Source organism: Macrobrachium rosenbergii, chromosome 11 (assembly GCF_040412425.1).
Source record: "Macrobrachium rosenbergii isolate ZJJX-2024 chromosome 11, ASM4041242v1, whole genome shotgun sequence".
Classification (NCBI taxonomy): Eukaryota; Metazoa; Arthropoda; class Malacostraca; order Decapoda; family Palaemonidae; genus Macrobrachium; species Macrobrachium rosenbergii.
Window position 1 is genome coordinate 17,884,042 of NC_089751.1, and position 12,094 is coordinate 17,896,135.

The following is a 12,094-nucleotide window of genomic DNA, read 5'->3' on the forward strand; positions in this document are numbered from 1 at the left end:
TAGTGTGCTATGTTACCTTATTTCTTCAAAGTGAATTTTTAAATCTGAAAAGCCTACATTATGATTTTTTTTATGAAATATATAGATTAGAGATTGCGCTCGAGATTTCATACTGTTAATAGACTTATGACCTCAGTTAATAAATAGCTATGTTTTCAGTGTCTTTCAGTGATATTGTATTATGCTAAATTTATCAGCCATAATTCAGAATCATCAGGAAACCAAAGCCTGTTCATTTCTACTTTTGTCTTCATCCTGCTTTCATTGACAACTTTCCACAGCCTTCCCCATCATTGGGAAAAGACGCAGCATTATAAATTTCTTTTCCTACTTTTCTTATATCTAGTGAAATGTGACTAGTAAATTCTCTCTCTCTCTCTCTCTCTCTCTCTCTCTCTCTCTCTCTCTCTCTATATATATATATATATATATATATATATATATATATATATATATATATATATATATATATATATATATATATAAAAAGTTCATAAGAATGGCTTAGTTATGGTCTTTTATATGCTCGTCGTGGATATTTAATATTATTATGGATGTTGTGATGAAAGAAGTCTGAGGAAGGACTTCCGGTACAAATGCAAGCTGAGTCGACTGAGGATGGGGTTGCAGTAAGCTGGGTACAAACCTAGGACCTTTCACACAGCCCCTCTACACACACACACACACACACACACACACACACACACACACACACACACACACACATATATATATATATACATATATATAATATATATATATATATATATATATATATATATATAGAGAGAGAAGATATATATATATATATATATATATATATATATATATATATATATATATATATATATATATATATATATATATATATATATATATATAAATTGCCTTAAATATACGTACGTGGTTCAGTAATATTCTAGTCCGTGAAATTTTGTTGTCGTTCAAGAGAGTAATGGTCTGTACAGGAAGAGCTCTTCAGTGTCTATGCTTTATGATGACATGAATCAGCAAAAATTGTAAAATATCCATGTTTTTAAGGTTAATTATCAAAATACTTTATTTTTCTATTCAATTTTATCATTTTCATGTTTTGTTGACTTTTCATCACGATTAAAATGTCAAATACGCTTGCGTGTCAGGAAAAAAAGGAAACTTGTCTAATCACGGTAAAGCTAAATTTCAAGAGAACGTTCGTCAGAAAAAGAAGATGGCACCAAAACTCATTTGAATTGGATTGTCAGTGTTCTAGTGTGCGTGTGAGTTTTTTTCTGACATGTTTCGCTTCACGTTTTCTGTCGCTGGAAGTTACAGGGTTAACAGTTATTGCATTAAAAGGTGACGCCTCACCAAATCCACTTTCTTCGTCATCAACACCATTCCCATCATCTCCTCCGTTATCATCTCTTGGCTTGTCATCATCACCACAGTTACTCTCTATATTACTGTTATTAAGATCAGGGCGTCATTTCAGATTTTTGATGGGGGGGGGGGGCAAAGGCGGTTTGGCGAGCGAAGCGAGCCTAATCACCTAGGGTTTTTTTATTTTAAGCTATTTTATGTGCTTTTTGAAGCACATAAAATAGACAAATAGAAAGATATAACTTAATGTGATGACACATTTGAATTTCGGTAGGAATGGAAAACCAGCTGCTGTTACTTCTTGGGGCTTGGTAGGGTCAGGGGGCAAGCTGAGGCTTGGGGGGGGGGGCAACTTGAGTCTTGGGGGTGGCAGTTGCCCTCCGCCCCGCCCCAGCCCCCCCTAAATGACGCCCCTGATTAAGATCAGGATCACCTACACTACTATCACCACTGATATTGATATTTATTATCAGGAAACTTATTCTTTTATGCTGTCACATAATCCACGGACAAGCATCGAAGTAAATATGCCACAACTAAAATCCAAATTTTTCTTTTTTCTTTAGTTCACTGTTTGAAATGCCCAATGCCAGCTCAGTTCCCTCCTCTTAAATCATGATAGCCTCTTGCTGTGACGACTTCTATCTTTACTAAACGCCATAACCCTAACGTGAAAAAATAGGATGAATTCACTGCATAGTCGTTGAGAAAACCGAATGTAATGAAGTGTTGTGTTGCACATTTTTTGCTCAGGCTGTATAATTTATATTTCATGTTTTAATTTTCAGTTTGTGAAATTGTATATTCGGCTAAAAAACAAAGGGGTACAAAATATTTCAAAACTAAAAATCGCGTGTTATTTCTGTATCAGTTCACCTACATAACATATCGGTGTTGATTGCTATCCCTTTCATTTTGGTGTGCGAGATTTTGCTTCTGTATAAATGTGGGAATGGCTAAAATAATGGTTTGTTTATATATTCTCAATTCATTAGTATCTGCATGACTACGAACTAATTGTGGTTTCTTGTTATGTTTGGAAAGATAAATAAAAGATAATAAATGGCAAAAAAAAATTATATGCTTCATGAGGCAAAATCGTTTCCGTTTTGTCTTATGTTTAGGAAAAGTTATATAATCTGCTACAAAAAAAAAAGATTAAACCTGACTTACTGTATAATTATTATTCATCCGTGTAATCTTATCTAACAAATAGCAGTAATTTCAACGAAATTTGCAACAAAGCCTTCCAAAGGCACCATGAATGTTTATGACCTGTCAATACAACGATTTTATAACCAAATATGCAATATTTTAAATGAATGAAAAAACTACCACTGTTAGAACTTTTTCTCTCTAAAATGATATTTCATCTCATCTGTATGATTATATAACTTTCTAGATTTAAAAGAATTGGACACCTCAAAAGCCTAATTAGTGATTTAGGAGAAATGCAGAGAGGACTGTTATAACCACGAATTACTAATACAATAGAATATGTATATATTTTTTTAATTAAGCAACGCTTTCTGCTCTTCATTACGCCAATAAATGGAACATTTTTCTTCAGCAAACGTGGTAAAGGAGTGGCAATAACTGACTACTAATGAATTATCTTTGTTAGTAACCAATTATCATAGAAACTGGAAATTTTAATGAATACGAACACAGAAATTCTTGCGTTACTTCATATTTGTCAAAAAAGAGGATGTAAATCCCTCAACTCTGAACGAACGTCCGAGAAATGACACTTACGAAGTATAAATTTAGTATAACTTCCCGAAGCCTTTGACGAGCTACCTTCATTTTCGAATGTGTTTTACTAGAGCATTAGACCAAATTAATATCAATACAGACAAACAATAGAGAATATAAAATCCTTGAAAATGATAGTCATCATTCTAACAAACATTTAATAGAAAATGACCTCAAGGAAAACGTCGTCCTACATTACAGTACTGAAAATGTTCCCCATCGCTGTTACAAGCAACTTGCTTTTAATGGAATCCTTCAGAAGCATATTCATAAATTGCTGTATAAAAATGTCATCCATAAAAGTCACCCCTTATCTCTTTGGTAACGTTTTCTTTCAGTTTCTTAAGGTTCACAACCAATCTCCTTGTATCCCCATTCTTTGTCAGAGCCAGTAGAGAAATTATATACACTAAAGCTGTTTACGGACATACATTTTCATCGAGTTTGTTAACAATTTAGTTTTTTGAACTCCTGAGGCAATCAATACTGGCCAAAGCATAAATGTGATGTAATTTGTCTACTAATCTTATTTGATGCATGATCTCAGAAGTATGGCTCAAAGGTCCATGAAGTCTTCTCAGTGCAATGATAAATTTAGTTACCACGCTTTGAAGTGTGACTAAAACTTTAAGACAGAGCTTCAGCAACTTCAATAGCTATGGCTACTGCATTAGGGGGTTGTATGTTATTGCCGATATCAAATTCTTCAACCAAATGAGAAGTATACACTTTCGCTAGAACGACACACGTTCTCTTGTTTAATCCTAATTTTCATTTGGATAATTTATTGCACTTTGCATAAATCATGAAACCGCAATAATTCTGATCCCCTGATTAATTTTGATTAATTCCACTCGTAAAACAACGGGTACACCTAACGAAAACTTTGCTATTTCCAGTAGAAATAAACTATAAAAAATAATACGCTATTGTAGACCTTATTAGCTAATAACATTGCAGAGGAATCGGATTTATAATGAACGTTATCCGTATGAAAATATTCGTTTCCCACATCAATTGTAGTCTTACCCTAGTTTCTTGGGTCCAAAATCTGTCAGTACGTATGAAAAGTTATAGCAACTGAAATGCTTATCTTTAGTAAAATTTTCGTACTGTTCAAAAATTTGTCAGTATCTTTTATAGCAACTGAAATGCTTATCTTTACAAGTAAAATTTTCGTACTGTTACTAACCAAAAAATGTACATCCTAGAGGTAGAACAGGAAACAGTTTCATTATCACAATTATGCCCGTCAAATGGAATTCACTCAACCGTTACTTGATGATGAATTCTTTAATGATATCAAGCTGTTCATTCGTGCTAACATACAACGTATTTCAGATGGCGGTCAAATGACTTCGCAAGAATATTTATGATACCTAGTCAAGTTCATAACATTTGAAAGACAATATGTAAAAAAAAAAAAAAATTATAAAACCCATTCATTCATAGTTTAGAGTAATAGCTTTCAAAACAGGCACCTCATTGATCGCTTCATGCGTAAGATGAACCTTTTTATGAATATCAGAGCAGCATATTTCTTGAAAATAATCGTTCTTACGCTTATTTTGTTTCATGTAAAAGAGATTCGCCAGACGCAGAATGAAATCTGTCGCCTAATGGAGCAGAGGTTAAATTTTCACATAATGTACTATGATATTCATGAAGGTATATTAATCATCTAGCTACGTTTTTATTCTCTCTGGCATTAGCTCATCCCAAGTGCTTGCCTTTCATATGACTGTTTACGCAGCCATTCGTTATACTAGCAATGGGAATATTCTGCATATAGTCTCTCTATTGTTTTGACTTCAATCATAAAATTATTTATGATTTTTTTTTTTATGTTCATTCAGCTTTCGTGTTCGTTGATATTTTTGTTATTTCCTCGTCTCTTTCCTTATGGGTACCCTGTTCGTCTGGATTAGGGTAACACTCGCTTTGTTTCCTTTTCTTTTCATGTTTCTCCACACGACTTCTGTGATGGTAGGGGAATGGACACTATTCTAATGTGTACAGTATGTATAATAAATATGACAACGCATAACGTTGCGAGTTTACTTGTGAAAACATATGTACACATTAAAAGTATGCAATTGCAACATAATGTTCCCAATAATGTGGTGGTTTTCACACCACACAAAACAGCTGATTGTAGCCAACAAAAGCCGAGGCATGATTGCCTTCGATTTCAGATGTGATTCATATTCATTGCGTATATATACTACAGATGAATCCTCAAAACTTAACTATGTGCTTTTCGACCTTTTGACACATATTTTATATTTCAAGACGTTGGAATTTAATGAGCTGTAATGCTCAGATTCCTTTACTCACTACCACTGTGAAACCACCGTAACCGTAGTGGTTGCCCGTAGTCTGGAGATAAGAGGCTCATTTCCCATTTATGGGACATTTCTGCTCATAATGAGGATCACAATTTTCCACTTGCCGCTTCTCTACTTATAAATAAGGTGCATTAGTTTGTTAAAACATGTGTATATCAATTGCAAATTGCTTCTAGGTAATGCCGCTACCATCGTCAATTATGGCTCACCAGTTTTCTTTCAAGAAATTCTTTAAGGACTTTTCGTTGAAAGTATGAATGGGGCAGTAAACGTTCCCATGGAGATAACAATTATTATGATCAATATCATAATATCATGTCACTTTATACATGCACATACACACATACAAACAAACACACACCAATTTATATATATATATATATATATATATATATATATATATATATATATATATATATATTTATAATATATAAAATGGATGTTATGTATGTGTGTGTATGTGTGTGTGTATATGTTCCTACACACGTGTGTGTGTATATGTTCCACCATAATTCTGAAACGCATTCAGAAATTTCAATCAAACTTGGTATACATGTGACTTACTATCTGGAGAAGAATACTGAGGGGGTAAGACATCACTAGCACCAAAGGGCACCAAAGGGCACCAAAGGGGTGGGGATAAGGGCTTCCTTGAAACGGGGCTGGTTCTCCCCGTAGACTTAACATCTAAATAAACTCTATAGGTTTATCATGCCTCGTTTCATTATACATACGACTTACTATCTGGAAAAGAATACCGTGGGGTAAGACATCACTGGCACCAAAGAGAACGGGTGTGGGAAGTGGGTGACATGCAAAAATAACCGAAAACAACAGATATTAGTGTCTAATCCATAGTTTTTGAGGTTGCTGAGAGGGATAGTAACACTCTTGATGCGTTTTAAGTCCAAGTTCAGCACCGATAGGAAGGGGGATGAGAAGGGGTGAAAAATAAAAAGTAAAAAATGGCAGATATTAGTGTCTAATCCATAGTTTTCGAGACCGCTGAGATGAATAGTGACACTCTCAATGCCCTTAGAGTCCAAGTTCAGACCCGACAAGAATGGAGGTGAGAAGGGGGTGAAATATAAAATGTCAAAAATGCTGGGCAATGTAACTGATGCAACTATCGTAACAGAAAAGGGAGAGAGTGAAAGAGAGAGAGAGAGTGAGAGGGAAATGAAGTAAAGAGATAAGAGAGAGAGAGAGAGAGAGAGAGAGAGAGAGAGAGTTTATCAGTTTGCCATTCAAAGTTTTCCCCGGGCAGTGCTGGGTTGGTCAGCTAGTATGTATGTATGTATGTGTGTATATATATAAAATATATATATATATATATATATATATATATATATATATATATATATATATATATATATATATATATATATATATATATATATATATTCTGTAATAAAGCGACACGATATTATGACAATGATCATTTAAAATTCCTTCCTCTTTAACTCCTACCTAATAGAATATTAATATCGGTATGTTCGAATCTTTTGAAGGGAATTCCTAATATTAAAATTAATAATTATAGCTTTAATCATTTCGTGGCTGGAAATCAAATATTAATAATTAGATCAGTTCGCCGAGTGGCACCCAGACAGCAATTAAAGTTCAAATGCTTTATAACTGAAAAAAAAAAATCTGGCAAAATAAAATTCTGATTTCTGATTTCCTCCAAACCCCGATTCAAACGCAGCCTGTGAAAGGAACTGCTTTTCAGAAGGCTCCCTGGAGAGGATTGCAGGGCGTCCAACAAACACAGAATATTTGTTGGTGTTTAGTCTATGTCTCTCTCTCACTGTCTGTCTTACTTTCGGTGTCATTTAAAATTAAAAGGGCTTATTGTTATCACTTGAGCACTCCAGGTTACATTAACTTTAGACAGCAACTGTAGTATTTGAAAAGAGAGAGAGAGAGAGAGAGAGAGAGAGAGAGAGATCAACAAATATCAACAAATACACAAATAATTACATACGTCACGTGTATACACATGCACACTCACACACACACACACACACATGCACACACAGACACACACACATTATATATATATATATATATATATATATATATATATATATATATATATATATATATATATATATATATATATATATATATATAATGTATATATATAATGTATGCATCTGTATATACATATAAATGAAAATTGCGTTATTTAGCCTTATTCTCCTCAAATATAAAGTAAAAGTAAAAAAAATCACCCATTAATTCGGAATTCACTACTATATTGCGACAAATAGTACCTTCTCGTACCTATCCTAACAAAGGAGTGGAATAATTTACGAACCTGGTTAAAGTGAGGATTTTGAAGAAATATTAAAGTCATATGTTTAGAAAGCCTGTATTTGGAAGCCGGGATCCTGAGATTATATTGTGAAAGTTGTGCGAAAATATGAGGAAAGATTCTCAGGAATTCTAAGACTTGGATGCATCTTTCAGGAATCTCTCTCGCGCTCTCTCTCTCTCTCTCTACGTGTACCTTTTATTTACCCAATCGATAAACCGATAAATCAAGGATGCCCATGTGTCTACTTCTTGTCTACTTATATCTCTTACTACTTCCCTCCTTTCGTGTTACTCCCGACCAGTCCTTTATGTCTGCCTAGTCAAAGGCAACGTTTGGCATTTCAGCGATTAAATGATGGAATCTGTAATCCTCCTGATAGTTATGACCTAAAACAAAATATCATTCAAAAATGAATTTGGACTTTGTGTGTGTGTGTGTGTGTGTGTGTGTGTGTGTGTGTGTGAGAGAGAGAGAGAGAGAGAGAGAGAGAGAGAGAGAGAGAGAGAGAGAGAGAGAGAGAGAGAGGCCTGAATACCAACAAACTTCTAAAATTTGTTGGCTGTTTTCCATTCCTCTTCTGGGAGACTCCAGAAAATCATTTCTTTTCGCATGCCGTGTTTGAATCAGGATTTGAAGGAAAGCAGAAAGCAGAATTTTCACTGAGGTTCTCGTTTTTCTTTCTATAAAACATTTCATACCCAAATGACCTCTGGGTTCTGTTTGGGGAATCTGTATAATCAATAAAATCTACATGAACCTGTTATCATAAATTGTAATAAGAATGGAACGTAAGTGAATGGATCCAAGTCAATATCATGCATAATTACAATTATAGTATGTCGATGAAAAACAGATCTGGTCTGAATAGTACATATGAGCCCGAATTATCAATTAACGTACTTATTTCATTCACAAAATTTTAAACTTTGGTTTTTCGATTACAGTCGATTGCTTTAGTCAATTTATCAATAAGATCTTTTATGTGTGATTTGATGTTAGTATTTTTTGTCTTTGTTCTGTTCTTATATTATAGTATATATTTTTTATTTTTAATTTCACTCAAATAAATAAAACTAAGCATAAAGAAAAAATCAGAAAAAGAAATAATTCTATCTATTTATCAGAAAGGTCTATTTAATTTTGTCTGTTAAGCAAATTCAAATTTATAATATTATATATATATATATATATATATATATATAAATATATAATATATATATATATATATATATATATATATATATATATATATATATATATATATATATATATATATATATATATATATATATATATATATATATATATATATATATATATATATATATATATATATATATATATATATATATATATATATCATCACATCACCGTGATTTATATACAAACATTAAACTACTAATGTCGCTCAATATCCAATAGATTTTTCAAGAAATGGGCCATAGCTTCTTTCACTAAGTGTAATTGAAATTTTGTCTCTTAGCTGGCTGTACGAAACGAGGCTAAAGCCATGATGCTATATAAAATTAACATTTTTTTCTCATATTCTGTACAGTTTGTCGAAATCAAAGTATAAAGTTCACTGATAATCATAGGGCATGTTGTCAATTTCATGTAGCTTTGGTTCATATTATTTTCCGCTACCGGTCTATTGAATGCCAGTCTTATTTCTCTGCCTTTAATAATCGTTCTCTTATCCTAACACTTCCTTGTCATCTTTACTCTCTATACTGTATCACTTCACTCTTTTGCTTTGCATTTATTCTTGTTATCATCATATTTTTGCGTTGTTCACCAAATCCTGAAAAATCTTACAATACCCTATTCTTCCACTGTCAGGTAATCCGTTCTCAGGTAAGGTTACAACTGAACCTGTAGTGTTTTTTGAGACTGAGGTTTCTGTTGCCAATTACGGCTCTTGGTCCTGGAGGTGCCGAAGGGAATCTGCAGTTTGATTACTATGATTCTTATTGTTATTTGAGATTGAAAAAGTCATGTTATTCTGTATCATGAAGAAAAGAAATTTTGACAGTTATCAATACCAATTAACCTGAACTGATACAGCAATACTTTTTTAAAGTAACATGTTTAAAACAGTGCTTCCTGCTAATATGTTATCATCATTATTACGATAATAATGAAAACAAAATTTATCTTCATCAGAAAATGAAAATAATTATCTCTCATTTATTGAAGTGCAATACTTTCAGAATATTAAATAATTACTTTCAATGATGCAATCAGTTCCTCATTGGAAGGGTGTGTAGAGTTCTCGGCTAGCGCGCTGCTGTCCCAGCGTTCGATTCCCCGACCGGCCAATGAAGAATTAGAGGAATTTATTTCTGGTGATAGAAATTCATTTCTCATCATAATGTGGTTCGGATTCCACAATAAGCTGTAGGTCCCATTGCTAGGTAACCAATTGGTTCTTAGCCACGAAAAATAAATCTAATTCTTCGGGCCAGCCCTAGGAGAGCTGCTACTCAGCTCAGCGGTCTGGTTAAACTAAGGTATACTTAACTTTTTAATGATGCAGTCGTCCAAGAAACCAAACAGCGCAAAGGTATTCATATCAAACAAAACAAAAAAAATTCTCGTAGAAAGATTTTTCAAGAAAAAACCGATTAAAGATTCAGTATTACATAACTAACAATATTTATTAGTTAATTCACTGGGCTTATATAGCTCGAGTATATCTATTTCGCTTAAGTAAACCTACTTCTCTGAAAGACCTTGGATACCACAAAAAAAAAAAAAAAAAAAAAAAAATCCCGTTTTAAAGAAATTTTTACTCGTCGCCATCCTAGTCTTATGTTTCTTCCCCATCGTTAAGATTTCACATCACACTTTCTCCGTTTATCAAACGTCTCTATAAGCCAGTCCCAAGCCTCGTATCCTTTATTCAGGGCGCCGTTATGGGTGATCTGTCAGCTGTTTCTCCTGCGCTAAAGATATAAGTCACCGGGCCTCTTATAAGACGATTTATTGATTGGAGACATCTGTTTTATAAAAGAGGCCTTTTGTCGAGTTTTAAGGTAAACGGGAACTGAATTTTATCATCTACGTTTAACTTAAAAAAAAAATAAACATTTGGGTGAATTACAATATATAAAAGAAACTTAACTTCTAAGGACTCAATACATCTGCTTCTCGATGGGATGTAAAAAGAAAAAAGAAGCAAGAAAAAATAGTGGCAGTGAAAGATCTTTAGGTAAGTTAAAAAAAGTTAAAGTATACCTTAGTTTAACCAGACCACTGAGCTGATTAACCGCTCTCCTAGGGCTGGCCCGAAGGATTAGACTTATTTTACGTGGCTAAGAACCAGCTGGTTACCTAGCAACGGGACCTACAGCTTATTGTGGAAGCCGAACCACATTATACCGAGAAATTCTTCATTGGCCGGTCGGAGACTCAAACTCAGGCCTAGCAGAGTGCTAGCCGAGAACTCTACCGACTCTCCCAACGAGGACCTATTAAAAAAAAAAAAAAAAAAAAAAAAAAAAAAAAAAAGTCACTAAGCTTACCACAGTTTGCTGTTATCTGCTGGGGTAAATCTGGCTGTTACGGACTGTCTTCGTTTCCTTTGCCGCTCTAGAAGAGTCGGAGGCAGACTATCTCTGTAATAAAAGAAAGAAACCGTAAATTGACCATTAAATTACTGGACGGGTAATCTAAAGAAAAAGCAAACCTTAGCCATTTGGTGACATAAATGATCTTGGATGCAACGTCAACAAGGATATAAGAAAAGGACTATTCTAATTGTGACTCACTAAAACGGCAATGCCGATGTTAATGTTAATATTTGATATCTATTTTCAGTATACGGCATACATCCAAGGAAAAAATATTAAGATAAAATTTTGCTATGGCTTTAAAGATACCGTTATCTATCAACAGAGCCGCATTTTGAACATAAAAGCAAAAAAGGAAATTTAGGGAAACGAGAAGCCATAAGAAACTTGCATAAAAAATACTGACTGACGAAAACAACAGAAAACTGAGAATAAACGAGAGAAAAGTTTTGAATTCCCAAGGAATTTTCGAATCCTAATGCATATTTTTCCACTTACTTATATTAAGGACCTGCTAACCTGATTTTGGCAATGTTTCAGTCTTGCTATTTTGTTTCTGATATATTATTTTTAGAAACTAAGATGATCTAAAATGCAAATACCTTTGGCATTAAAATATTTCATCCAAAAAAGGAAATATTCCCATTCTGCTTTAATTTGTAAGAAAAACACAGACTATTGGGAGTTTTATTCTATATTTAAAGTTTTATTAAGTGAAAAAAATCTTGTGGAAA

The 12,094-nt window shown here is 33.4% G+C and overlaps 1 long non-coding RNA gene across 1 annotated transcript in view; it reads right to left on the bottom strand.

The window, feature by feature from the left end:
- LOC136843212 (uncharacterized) overlaps positions 1–12,094 on the bottom strand; it is a 212,252-nt gene that overhangs the window by 160,608 nt on the left and 39,550 nt on the right. Inside the window, exon 2 of the long non-coding RNA XR_010854479.1 lies at positions 11,313–11,405. This is a non-coding gene — a long non-coding RNA (uncharacterized lncRNA). The remainder of the gene's footprint in view (positions 1–11,312; positions 11,406–12,094) is intronic.